This window comes from Coregonus lavaretus (assembly GCF_964263955.1).
Source record: "Coregonus lavaretus genome assembly, chromosome: 23".
NCBI classification, from domain to species: domain Eukaryota; kingdom Metazoa; phylum Chordata; class Actinopteri; order Salmoniformes; family Salmonidae; genus Coregonus; species Coregonus lavaretus.
In genome coordinates this window covers 24658598-24673198 of record NC_140010.1, presented here as the reverse complement: position 1 = coordinate 24673198, position 14601 = coordinate 24658598, and the positions used below count along the sequence as shown (strand labels likewise).

Below are 14601 nucleotides of genomic sequence, written 5' to 3'. Positions count from 1 at the left end.
GTCAGCATGGCATGATCGTTCTCCAGAATGCAGTCCATCACAACTTATTCCCACTGATCTTTGTCGATAGCACTATTAACTTCAGGGCAGGAATGCAACACTTTTCAGTTCTTCATGATACTTTTATAGTGTATGTGGACACCCCTTCAAATTAGGGGATTCGGCTATTTCAGCCACACCCATTGCTGACAGGTGTATAAAATCGAGCACACAGCCTTGTAATCTCCATAGGAAAACATTGGCAGTAGAATGGCCTGTACTGAAGAGCTCTGTGACTTTTAATGTGGCACTGTCATAGGATGCCACCTTTCCAACAAGTCAGTTCATCAGATTTCTGCCCTGCTAGAGCTGCCCCAGTCAACTGTAAGTGATGTCATTGTAAAGTGGAAACGTCTAGGAGCAACAACGGCTCAGCCGCGAAGGGGTAGGCCACACAAGCTCACAGAATGGGACCGCCGAGTGCTGAAGTGAGTAAGAATCGTCTGTCCTCGGTTGCAACTCTCACTACCGAATTCCAAACTGCCTTGGGAAGCAACGACAGCACAAGAACTGATCATCGGGAGCTTCATGATATGGATTTCCATGGCCGAGCAGCCGCACACAAGGCTAAGATTACCATGCGCAACGCAAAGCGTCGGCTGGAGTGGTGTAAAGCTTGCCCCCATTGGACTCTGGAGCAGTGGAAACGCGATCTCTGGAGTGATGAATCAAGCTTCACCATCTGGCTGTCCAACGGACAAATCTGGATTTGTCGGATGGCAGGAGAACGCTACCTGCCCGAATGCATATTGCCAACTGTAAAGTTTGGTGGAGGAAGAATAATGGTCTGGGGCTGTTTTTCATGGTTCAGGCTAGGCCCCTTAGTTCCATTGAAGGGAAATCTTACCGCTACAGCATACATTGAAATTCCAGACAATTCTGTGCTTCCAACTTTGTGGCAACAGTTTGGGGAAGGCCCTTTCCTGTTTCAGCATGACAATGGGATCAATTAGAACGCCGACTGCGAGCCAGGCCAATTCGCCCAACATTAGTGCCCGACCTCACTAATGCTCTTGTGGCTGAATGGAAGCAAGTCTCCGCAGCAATGTTCCAACATCTAGTGAAAATCCTTCCCAGAAGAGAGGAGGCTGTTATAGCAGCAAAGAGGGGACCAACTCCATATTAATGCCCATGAGTTTGGAATGAGATGTTCGACAAGCAGGTGTCCACATAAGTACAAAAATGGATGTAGCAACTAAGGATTCTAGCTTTAACTTTGCAATCAATGGTTTTTGTTTGGCATACCTTTAAAGTCTGAGTGTCAGCATCATCTCAGCGTATCTTAAAAAAAAAAGCTGCGGTAGAAAGGATTATCCACACATACTGAGCAGCTCATGTTATAGACAGAAGCATGCTACATGGCAGACCAATCTGAACTCATCTCTCGGCATGTCCAGCCCATCCATTATCTCAGCCAATCATGGCTAGCGGGAAGGTTCCTGTATTTTTCCGTGGCTAAACCAACTAGGCTTGTAATTTAACAATTGTATTTGTATTTACAGATGGCATACACGTTTGTTATTAAGGCACATGAAAGTTCATATCTTCCAGAAGGCATTTCTGCCACAAAAAATAATTGATTAAAAAAAAAACGTTCAAATGCCTCTCCTGTGAAGTAGTGACGTGCGACATAGGTCAAGCTTCTTGAAACAGGTCACAAATGGTAGTATGGCACCCTATTCCTTTTATAGTGCACTACCAATGAAGTCGTTGGCATTTTACCCATAAATTAAGTGAAAGTACCAGGTTTTGCCCACTAGATGCCGCTGTTCCTGCTACTGCCCTTTTTATCAATTTTGCTGGTATTTTGTGTTTATCAAAATGTATCACCACATTTTCTTTACAACTTTGGGTAGAAAACCAATAGCTTTTGCTAATGATGAAAATAAATGGTGTGGTCATCCTCACAATTCAAGCCAGTGCTCTATGAAAGCAATTCAGTTTGTCGTCCTCTTAGCAACCTAATGCTTCAACCCAACTCTCCCTGAATAGCCCAAAAAGAAGCAGCAATTCTCATATGAAGCCCAAAAATGTGACGGAGAAATGGGCTAGTGACTAAAATGTGACAACCCTAATGAAATAATACAATTATAAACCACTGCATGGTGTTTTACAATACAATTATTCGAAAACATATCTACAGTGGGGAGAACAAGTATTTGATACACTGCCGATTTTGCAGGTTTTCCTACTTACAAAGCATGTAGAGGTCTGTAATTTTTATCATAGGTACACTTCAACTGTGAGAGACGGAATCTAAAACAAAAATCCAGAAAATCACATTGTATGATTTTTAAGTAATACATTTGCATTTTATTGCATGACATAAGTATTTGATCACCTACCAACCGGTAAGAATTCCGGCTCTCACAGACCTGTTAGTTTTTCTTTAAGAAGCCTTCCTGTTTTCCACTCATTACCTGTATTGACTGCACCTGTTTGAACTCGTTACCTGTATAAAAGACACCTGTCCACACACTCAATCAAACAGACTCCAACCTCTCCACAATGGCTAAGACCAGAGAGCTGTGTAAGGACATCAGGGATAAAATTGTAGACCTGCACAAGGCTGGGATGGGCTACAGGACAATAGGCAAGCAGCTTGGTGAGAAGGCAACAACTGTAGGTCTGTAATTTTTATCATAGGTACACTTCAACTGTGAGAGACGGAATCTAAAACAAAAATCCAGAAAATCACATTGTATGATTTTTAAGTAATTAATTTGCATTTTATTGCATGACATAAGTATTTGATACATCAGAAAAGCAGAACTTAATATTTGGTACAGAAACCTTTGTTTGCAATTACAGAGATCATACGTTTCCTGTAGGTCTTGACCAGGTTTGCACACACTGCAGCAGGGATTTTGGCCCACTCCTCCATACAGACCTTCTCCAGATCCTTCAGGTTTCGGGGCTGTCGCTGGGCAATACGGACTTTCAGCTCCCTCCAAAGATTTTCTATTGGGTTCAGGTCTGGAGACTGGCTAGGCCACTCCAGGACCTTGAGATGCTTCTTACGGAGCCACTCCTTAGTTGCCTTGGCTGTGTGTTTCGGGTCGTTGTCATGCTGGAAGACCCAGCCACGACCCATCTTCAATGCGCTTACTGAGGGAAGGAGGTTGTTGGCCAAGATCTCGCGATACATGACCCCATCCATCCTCCCCTCAATACGGTGCAGTCGTCCTGTCCCCTTTGCAGAAAAGCATCCCCAAAGAATGATGTTTCCATCTCCATGCTTCACGGTTGGGATGGTGTTCTTGGGGTTGTACTCATCCTTCTTCCTCCAAACACGGCAAGTGGAGTTTAGACCAAAAAGCTCTATTTTTGTCTCATCAGACCACATGACCTTCTCCCATTCCTCCTCTGGATCATCCAGATGGTCATTGGCAAACTTCAGACGGGCCTGGACATGGGCTGGCTTGAGCAGGGGGACCTTGCGTGCGCTGCAGGATTTTAATCCATGACGGCGTAGTGTGTTACTAATGGTTTTCTTTGAGACTGTGGTCCCAGCTCTCTTCAGGTCATTGACCAGGTCCTGCCGTGTAGTTCTGGGCTGATCCCTCACCTTCCTCATGATCATTGATGCCCCACGAGGTGAGATCTTGCATGGAGCCCCAGACCGAGGGTGATTGACTGTCATCTTGAACTTCTTCCATTTTCTAATAATTGCGCCAACAGTTGTTGCCTTCTCACCAAGCTGCTTGCCTATTGTCCTGTAGCCCATCCCAGCCTTGTGCAGGTCTACAATTTTATCCCTGATGTCCTTACACAGCTCTATGGTCTTAGCCATTGTGGAGAGGTTGGAGTCTGTTTGATTGAGTGTGTGGACAGGTGTCTTTTATACAGGTAACGAGTTCAAACAGGTGCAGTCAATACAGGTAATGAGTGGAAAACAGGAGGTCTTCTTAAAGAAAAACTAACAGGTCTGTGAGAGCCGGAATTCTTACCGGTTGGTAGGTGATCAAATACTTATGTCATGCAATAAAATGCAAATGTATTACTTAAAAATCATACAATGTGATTTTCTGGATTTTTGTTTTAGATTCCGTCTCTCACAGTTGAAGTGTACCTATGATAAAAATTACAGACCTCTACATGCTTTGTAAGTAGGAAAACCTGCAAAATCGGCAGTGTATCAAATACTTGTTCTCCCCACTGTATATGTTGTGTGATTAGTGACATTTACCATTACACCCAACCCAATACTATTACCATTGCAAAACACTATACAGTGTGTTTTTCGGGACTTTTACCATTGAAAACCATTAGAGGCCATAATACTGAAACCATTAGAACTGCTGTAGCCTAAAAGTTTGCTTGTTCACCAAACACACACAGGGGCAGTTTCCTGGACAAAGATTGAATTAGGAAGATGACCACAATGCATTTTCATCATGAGGAAAAACTATTGGTTTTACATTTACATTTTAGTCATTTAGCAGACGCTCTTATCCAGAGCGACTTACAGGAGCAATTAGGGTTAAGTGCCTTGCTCAAGGGCACAGACAGATTTTTCACCTAGTCGGCTCGGGGATTAGAACCACCTTTCGGTTACTGGCACAACGCTCTTAACCACTAAGCTACCTGCCACCCCAAAGTCGCAAAGAAAATGTTGTGACACATTTTATAAACACAAGAGACCAGCAAAATGGATAAAAGTGCAGTAGCATGAACAGCGGCACATTTTTCTGAACATATATATTTTTTTACATAACCAAATTCACTAAGAATACATTACATAGTATGAATAAACAATACTCCACGTCGCAGCTTCATATAACTTGTCAAATAGAGAACTGATACTATATACTGGCCATTGGGGTGGGCTTGGTGTGAGGTTTGGGGGTCCGTGGATGGCATTTTACAATTTTTTTGGATTCCTCACATCTTAAATCATCGTTAAGTGGTTTTTGTGCAAATCGGATGTTGGGTACTATATTTATTGAATATTATATGAATCCTATAAATTGAAATGGCCAATTCTCAAATCAAATGGTATTTCAACAAAGTAATGTTGCGGAAATGCTTATCTAATCTGTTTCTACCTACAGAAACAATTTCAGAACAATCTGAGATGACAACAAACGACCCAGTGAGCAGGCAGAAATGTTTTATTCAGTCACTGTTTATTTTATTTTTTGAATAACTGAATGGGATGATTTTTTTTATATGACAAGATAGGTATTGAATGAAAGGCAAAGGTCTAGACATAGGCTACTCCATCTCTCCTGTACCTTAACCAACTTTGGAGCTGTGAGATGAATCAGGGCAAAGGTTTGAGGCTTCAGTGCAGTAGTTTGATTAGGCACATCCTGGAAGACTAAAGCTTCTGTTGTATGTTCAACACAGCTCACGTTTCAGCTTTACATAGAGGGATCTTTCATAACATTTTCACCTCAGACAAACCCTACATACACCCGCATAGCCACGACATCCATCATTGACGCAGACAGCACTCCGTGTTGCATCTGCGCAACTGGAACATTTACGTTTTCACTTGCATTGACGCCAATGGAGGACAAAGAAATGATGGTTCAGATACAAATGGTGGATTTATTTAGGAAATGTGCAATGCAGCCTAGGTCTAGGCCTAAGCCTATTTGTAGTGCATTTCCAAATTCATTACAAAGACAACTTCATTTGATTTCAGAACTAAAAAAAAAACATTTAGGCCCAATGTTCCCTCTAAGCTGAGCACGTGTGCGGCCACGCACCTCCTCCAGGACTGCCGCGCAGAGATGCATGAGATTGAACTTCACAGTTCGCCCCATTAGTTTCTTTTGACGAGCAGTCTATCAATCACCCGAATATGGATGCGCTTTTCAGATCAGAGTGCATTTGATTTTATTTGCTAGTTAGCGTGTTATTAGTCAAGTTCTAGGTAAGTACAGTGCATTTGGAAAGTATTCAGACTCCTTGACTTTTTCCACATTATGTTACGTTACAGCCTTATTCTAAAATGGATTCAATTGTTTTTTCCCCTCATCAATCTACACACAATACCCCATAATGACAAAGCAAAAACAGGTTTTTAGAAATGTTAGCAAATGTATAAAATAAAATAAACGGAAATATTACATTTACATAAGTATTCAGACCCTTTACTCAGCTCTAGGAAGAATCCTGGTGGTTCCAAATTTCTTCCATTTAATAATAATATAATAATAATAATAAATAATATGCCATTTAGCAGACGCTTTTATCCAAAGCGACTTACAGTCATGTGTGCATACATTTTAACGTATGGGTGGTCCCGGGGATCGAACCCACTACCCTGGCATTACAAGCGCCATGCTCTACCAATTGAGCTACAGAGGACAATTTAAGAATGATGGAGGCCACTGTGTTCTTGGGGACCTTCAATGCTGCAGAAATGTTTGGGTACGCTTCCCCAGATCTGTGACTCGACACAATCCTCTCTCGGAGCTCTATGGAAAATTCCATCGACCTCATGGCTTGGTTTTTGCTCTGACATGCACTGTCAACTGTGGGACCTTATATAGACAGGTGTGTGCCTTTCCAAATCATGTCCAATCAATTTAATACACCACAGGTGGACTCCAATCAAGTTGTAGAAACATCTCAAGGATGATCAATGGAAACAGGATGCACCTGAGCTCAATTGAGTCTCATTGCAAAGTTTCTGAACACTTATGTAAATAAGGTATCTGTTATTTATTTGTAATACATGTGCAAAAAAATAAAAAATAAAAAAACTGTTTTCACTTTGTCATTATGGGGTATTGTGTGTAGATTGATGAGGATTTTTTTTATTTAATCAATTTTAGAATAAGGCTGTAACGTAACAATGTGGAAAAAGTCAAGGGGTCTGAATACTTTCCGAATTCCCCCATTTCAGCAATGGGGGAACTACTGCTTCCTACAGGAGCATAAAACGTGTACATTTCAAGCTCTTTGAAAAGCGAATCAGGTAAAAAGCTTGTTTAAGGGGCTGTGTTGTATTTTGAAACAGGCTTAAATATGCAAATAAGACAATAGGCAGAGGGTAGCCTACATTGTCTAGTTTTCTGTATGGTAATAATAATAATAATAATGATTTGTATTTTGTAAAGTGGTTTCGTGCATCATACAACACAATATAATGCAATTTACATTCATCTATTTGGCCCATGGTGTTACATTAATTATTTTTATTTTTATTTTATTTAACCTTTATTTAACCAGGAAGGGCTCATTGAGATTTAAAATCTCTTTTTCAAGAGCGTCCTGGCCAAGATAGGCAGCACCAAGTCATTACAAAAAATTACAGACAGACAACATGAAAAACTACAAGTAATCTAGTAAAAACCATTCATGAATTCACAAGAGTATAACAATATCAAAAACAGCAAATTAAAAACATTGACAGGTCAGGGAATCAGCCTCAAAATCCTTCATCAGAGATTTAAAAACACCAATCGGGACAAGTTCTTCCAGTTTAAAAATGTCAAGCCCTGCATAGTCTAAACAAGTTTTTAAAAGTCTCATGACGAATGTAGGCTTGCATTGAACACAACATAGGCTATATCATAGAAATCAAAAGCTATTTCCATGTGAAAATGTTATGGGATTTTCTCTATTGGTTTTGTTGGTAGGCCACTCCTACATTATGCTCAAATACTGTAGGCACAATAGCTTATTGGCTACAGTCTAACAGTAACTTCAACGGGTACAGCCTCAGTTCACTGTAAAAACGCGCCGGAAGTTGCACAGAATTCTCACAAAATTCAACATTCCGTTCACAAGACCTGAAATTTGCTCAGCCCCCCCAAAAATGAGGGAACATTGTTAACAGGCCTATCCTTCAAAGATCTGGAATTGGATCTAAAACAGGATGGGGACTTCCTGTGTTTTCAGGTAACGCCTGGAATCCCAGAATGTTGTTTTGCAGCCAATTAGACTATGTGTCGAAAGAAAGGGTGGAGGATCTGTAGATACCTGCCCTTATCTGCAGTCAAACACAGGGAGGCCGTCAACCACTGGTCTTCTATGAATGGGAATACAACTGTCTAAAACAGCAGGCCATACGAGCAAATTGCTCCTCTATGGATAAAATGTGGACTACTGAGGACAAACTATGGCAGTAATGGGATTGGTTTATGAGTTCAATTTCATTGACTCGATTTAGGCCATTGCCTAAACCGATAGAGTTTGGGTGGTTTAGAAAAAAAACAATGATGTATTGTTAGAGGACAGGGATTATAAAAATCTGTGTTTAAACCTAAACTACAGCTAGAGATTTATGATATTGTAATAATTCACTTTAAAGCCTACTTCGTTATTCCTCAAATGAGGTGTGGATGAATAGAATATGAGGGCCACGATAAACCTTTTCTTCGGTCTTCCTTCTTCAGTCAACCTTTAATAGGCTTATGCACAATTCCCTTTCTCTGGCTAATGCACTGTCAACGTTTTCAAAGGATTCAAGCAGGGCACCACAAGCCTTATTAATGGGACATAATCCTAATCCGTATGGTGCTATGTTTGATATTCAGGGACGGACAGTTGGATCATGTCTTGCTTTTGAGTAACACAAACTAATGCTTAGGCCTAGGATCTGAAATCTAGGCCATGCCTACTTAAACAACATTTATTCCCATAACTGGAAATTGTAATTGTTGTTCTGAGTGTTTACTAGCCTAATTGAAAAAATTGTAGACAGCTGCTATGGTGACCCTGAGCGCCCTATGAGAAGCAGCCATGACAAGCACTCTTTCAGCCTGAATAGAACTCAAATTGGCAGCTCAGCCAACAAGCAAGGACTGGGAGCATAATTGTTCTACCATACCTTGCCATTCTGTCATTCCACTGTGGCTAAACATTGGATACTCATTCGACACAATAATTGCTAAATAGCCAAAAAAGTCAAATGAATCCCCAATTTCACAGTTGAACTGTCAACCATTGAGAATGTTTCTTACTTAAAAAAAAAAAAAAAGGCCAACTTCACTGAAAATGTAGATCCTTTTGCCTTTGGTTACATGTCTGGAACTTAATGACAAAACACTAAGAGAAGACAGGTTTTTTTTTTACTGGAAAAACATTGGGATCAGCCGGCCGGCATCCTTATTGAGTTATTTCAGCGGTGGAACGCAGTGACGTTGGAACACTGGTGCCTGCTGATCTGGAATCCTGGCCACTGAGGTCATTCACAGAATTGTCTGCTTACATCACAGCTCCGGCGAGTCACTTGAAAAAGTCAGGGGAGAGGAGGAGGGAAGTGGAGGCAAACATCCTGAGAGTGCTGGGACTCAGAGACAGGGCTGCTGCTGTCCATGGGCCACAGTACAATCATACTATTCACTGCAGCTACAGTAGGCTAGTCACTCGCCTGCTCTAAAACCCAAGTTCTCCAGAGCAAAACAAACAAATCTTAAGCTCACCTACATACTCAACTGTTGACACTTTCAATTTGAAATACAAGTCGTGACTTTTTTTTTAAAAAGCCACAACGATTAAAACAATGTTAGCCTAAAGCAAAAACCTGAACAGTGACACTCTCTCAAAATATTTCAGCACATTTGACCTCATCCTCATAATCATAAGACATCATTTAGCAGCTAAGATGTATTCATGGCTTACTAAACATGGTGTCAACTGACCCCTTAACATCAAGTGACTTTCCCAGGATATTAACAAATAAAACTAAAAATAGGCCTGGCAGAACATTCCCAGGATTCCCTCGAGAACAACTTCATCCATAGAAAACATTACTGTATACCGAGGTCAAAATGTTCCATTTCCATTAAGAAAACGTCTCTCTTCTAGTCACTCTTCAAGTGGGCAGCAGTATTGCATATTAACAAGACACTGTCAACAACATCATTCTGCTTCTGTTCTTCGTTGTATCACCTCTATCCTCTGAAGGTTCAATAATAATCTTTGAGAGAAGAGCAAAAAATTGCTTGAAATCAATCCAGTCTTACAGTTAAATTACCCAAAGTTACTCTAGGTAGCTTATAACATGACCAAGGAAACGCAAAGCCAATGCAGGCCTTAGAGTTATTGCAAACATCAAAACTGGTTGCAAACATCAATTGAAATTGATACAGAATGCAATCCAATCTTAAAACATACAAGAAGAAAAAACAGTAGTGGAAAGCATGTTCTGGACGTTCTGTCTAAGCACAATATTATTGAGCTATCCCTTTCCTTTCATTGAAGTGAGCTACCATGACAACAGTCCCTGCCAACATGACTACAGGATGTAGGCTACAAAGACACATCAGTTCAAATTTAGCCAGCATTCTTACATCAAACCCTGGCTGTAAAGCCAAGCAATCCATAAATAGCATTGCCACTTTGTAATCTTAAATCAGGCAGTAAATTAACACCAGCTAAAAGCAGTTACTAATCTTCCTCTACCAAGTGTTAGTCCAAGATGGCGTAGTAGTGCGGTCGTGTATTGGGTTGTGTCCTCGTGTAAATAGCCAGTTTTTTTGTCTTTTATTCGTATATATTTCTCTATCTCACTTTCCATCCTTTAACTAAATATACTTTCCTGCAACCCGCCTCACCCAATGTGGAACGGATTCTATTATTTCTTTATTTTTTTTATCAAGAACCTACGGCTGAAACTAGCCAGCTAGCCAGCTAACTTGCTATTAGCGGTCTTCACCACTGTCCGTGGCCTGTGCTACCTACCAGCCAGCTCTAGCCTGGACAATTATCGGCCAGTCTGCACAGCGTGCTATCAACCCAGAGCATATCGGATTTTCTGCCGGAATCACTGGACCTTAACACCGGACCATCGCAACTAGCTAGCTGCAACCGAATGGCTGTTGTTGGCTAATATCCACTTCCCGACGTACCAGTTAGCCTTGAGCTAGCCTCGAGCCAGGCCCACCTCCCAGCTATCTACCTCTCTGTCAACTGGACGGGACCTCCTAGTGTCGACACAGAGCCCCGCCGATCCATCACGTCTGGTCTGCCGACGTAATTGTCTGATGTGGTTTCAACAGGCTTCCCGTTGCGACGACCACGAAGATCCATCTGCTAGCCCCGGCCCGCTAGCACGCGCAATCAACAGCCGTGCCTGTTGTTGCAATCTACTGTAGCGATAGCCTGCAGAGCTCTATCATACTATCCAGGTCTGTGCCCAAACAGTTTGAGCTTCTATTTCTAAAAATCCACCTTTCCAGAAATATGTCTCTCACTGTTGCCGCTTGCTACAGACCCCCCCTCAGCCCCCAGTTGTGCCCTGGACACCATATGTGAATTGCTTGCCCCCCATCTATCCTCAGAGTTCGTACTGCTTGGTGACCTAAACTGGGATATGCTTAACACCCCGGCCGTCCTACAATCTAAACTAGATGCCCTCAATCTCACACAAATTATCAAGGAACCTACCAGGTACAACCCTAAATCCGTAAACATGGGCACCCTCATAGATATCATCCTGACTAATTTACCCTCTAAATACACCTCCTCTGACTTCAACCAGGATCTCAGCGATCACTGCCTCATTGCCTGCGTCCGTAATGGGTCCGCGGTCAAACAACCACCCCTCATCACTGTCAAACGCTCCCTAAAACACTCCAGCGAGCAGGCCTTTCTAATTGACCTGGCCCGGGTATCCTGGATGGATATTGACCTCATTCCGTCAGTAGAGGATGCCTGGATGTTCTTCAAAAGTGCTTTCCTCTCCATCTTAAATAAGCATGCCCCATTCAAAAAATTCAGAACTAAGAACAGATATAGCCCCTGGTTTACCCCAGACGTGACTGCCCTTGACCATCACAAAAACATCCTGTGCATCCTGTGGCGTACTGCATTAGCATCGAACAGCCCCCGCGATATGCAACTTTTCAGGGAAGTCAGGAACCAATATACACAATCAGTTAGGAAAGCAAAGGCTAGCTTTTTCAAACAGAAATTTGCATCCTGTAGCACTAACTCCAAAAAGTTTTGGGACACTGTAAAGTCCATGGAGAATAAGAGCACCTCCTCCCAGCTACCCACTGCACTGAGGCTAGGAAACACTGTCACCACCGATAAATCTACGATAATCGAGAATTTCAAAAAGCATTTTGCTACGGATGGCCATGCTTTCCACCAGGCTACCCCTACCCCGGCCACCAGCTCTGCACCCTCCACTGCAACTCCCCCACCCCGCTTCTCCTTCACCCAAATTCAGATAGCTGATGTCCTGAAAGAGCTGCTAAATCTGGACCCCTACAAATCAGCTGGGCTAGACAATCTGGACCCTTTCTTTCTAAAATTAGCCGCCGAAATTGTCGCAACCCCTATTACTAGCCTGTTCAACCTCTCTTTCGTATCGTCTGAGATCCCTAGAGATTGGAAAGCTGCCGCAGTCATCCCCCTCTTCAAAGGGGGTGACACTCTAGATCCAAACTGTTACAGACCTATATCCATCCTGCCCTGCCTTTCAAAAGTATTTGACAGCCTAGTTAACAAACAGATCACCGACCATTTCGAATCCCACCGTACCTTCTCCGCTATGCAATCTGATTTCCGAGCTGGTCATGGGTGCAGCTCAGCTACGCTCAAGGTCCTATACGATATAATAACCACGATCGATAAAAGACAGTACTGTGCAGTCGTCTTCATCGACCTGGCCAAGGCTTTTGACTCTGTCAATCACCGCATTCCTATTGGCAGACTAAATAGCCTTGGTTTCTCAAATGACTGCCTCGCCTGGTTCACCAACTACTTCTCAGATAGAGTTCAATGTGTCAAATCGGAGGGCCTGTTGTCTGGACCTCTGACAGTCTCTATGGGGGTGCCACAGGGTTCAATTCTCGGGCCGACTCTATTCTCTGTGTATATCCATGATGTCGCTCTTGCTGCTGGTGACTCTCAGATCCACCTCTACGCAGACGACACCATTTTGTATACATCTGGCCCTTCACTGGACACTGTGTTAACAAACCTCCAAACGAGCTTCAATGCCATACAACACTCCTTCCGTGGCCTCCAACTGCTCTTAAACTCTAGTAAAACTAAATGCATGCTCTTCAAACGAACGCTGCTTGCGCCCGCCCGACTCGAATCACTACTCTCAGCTGGTCTGACTTAGAATATGTGGACAACTACAAATACCTAGGTGTCTGGTTAGACCGTAAACTCTCCTTCCAGACTCACATTAAGCATCTCCAATCCAAAGTTAAATCTAGAATCGGCTTCCTATTTCGCAACAAAGCCTCCTTCACTCATGCTGCTAAACATGCCCTCGTAAAACTGACTATCCTACCGATCCTTGACTTCGGCGATGTCATTTACAAAATAGCTTCCAACACTCTACTCAGCAAATTGGATGTGGTCTATCACAGTGCCATCCGTTTTGTCACCAAAGCCCCATATACTACCCACCATTGTGACCTGTACACTCTCGTTGGCTGGCCCTCACTACATATTAGTCGCCAAACCCACTGGCTCCAGGTCATCTATAAATCACTTCTAGGCAAATCCCCGCCTTATCTTAGCTCATTGGTCACCATAGCAACACCCCCGTAGTATGCGTTCCAGCAGGTATATCTCACTGGTCATCCCCAAAGCCAACACCTCCTTTGGCCGCCATTCCTTCCAGTTCTCTGCTGCCAATGACTGGAACGAACTGCAAAAATCTCTGAAGCTGGAGACTCTTATCTCCCTCACTAACTTTAAGCATCAGTTGTCAGAGCAGCTTACCGATCACTGCACCTGTACACAGCCCATCTGCAATTAGCCCACTCAACTACCTCATCCCCTTATTGTTATTTATTTTGCTCATTTGCACCCCAGTATCTCTATTTGCACATCATCTTCTGCACATCTATCACTCCAGTATTAATACTAAATTGTAATTATTTTGCACTATGGCCTATTTATTGCCTTACCTCCATAACTTACTACATTTGCACACACTGTATATAGATTTTTTATTGTGTTATTGACTGTACATTTGTTTTTGTTTATTCCATATGTAACTCTGTGTTGTTGTTTTTAATCGCACTGCTTTGCTTTATCTTGGCCAGGTCGCAGTTGTAAATGAGAACTTGTTCTCAACTGGCTTACCTGGTTAAATAAAGGTGAAATAAAATAAAATAAATAAAGTGCTCATCTTCCTCTACCACACAAGATATGATCACAAGTCACAACCATATTGCATTTTTTTCAGAGGAAAACTCCCATCCATCACCTTGTCCATTCCTACTGCTCCTCATCCAGACCCAACAACAGGATCTGACTTAGTCATGTAGATACATAATAACGTGAGAGCCTGAAAATCCCCCACTACTACTGGTGGTGGCGGCATGCATTTCCCCCTGATAATATGGAGGTGTTTTAATTAACAGCTCTTTCGGTCTGTGTGTAACCTATAATGGTGCTTGGGAACTAAGCATGCCAAGTATTGAATATTATCTACTGCTCAGCCCAATAATGTCATATGAATTGAAGGCATGTCAAGAAGAAGAAATTACCTTCATATATATTTGGTTGTTGCCATATTTCATTGTGTTGACATGTGATGCACATGGAATTCTGAAAATGAGCCTTTCATGTCTTCTGAACTTGACATCTGTGTTCTAGTCACCAAAATATGTAATTCAATCCCTC

The 14601-nt window shown here is 42.3% G+C and overlaps 1 protein-coding gene across 1 annotated transcript in view; it reads right to left on the bottom strand.

Moving 5' to 3' along the window:
- LOC311150822 (ras GTPase-activating protein nGAP-like) overlaps positions 1-14601 on the bottom strand; it is a 112723-nt gene that overhangs the window by 96983 nt on the left and 1139 nt on the right. The window lies entirely within an intron of this gene.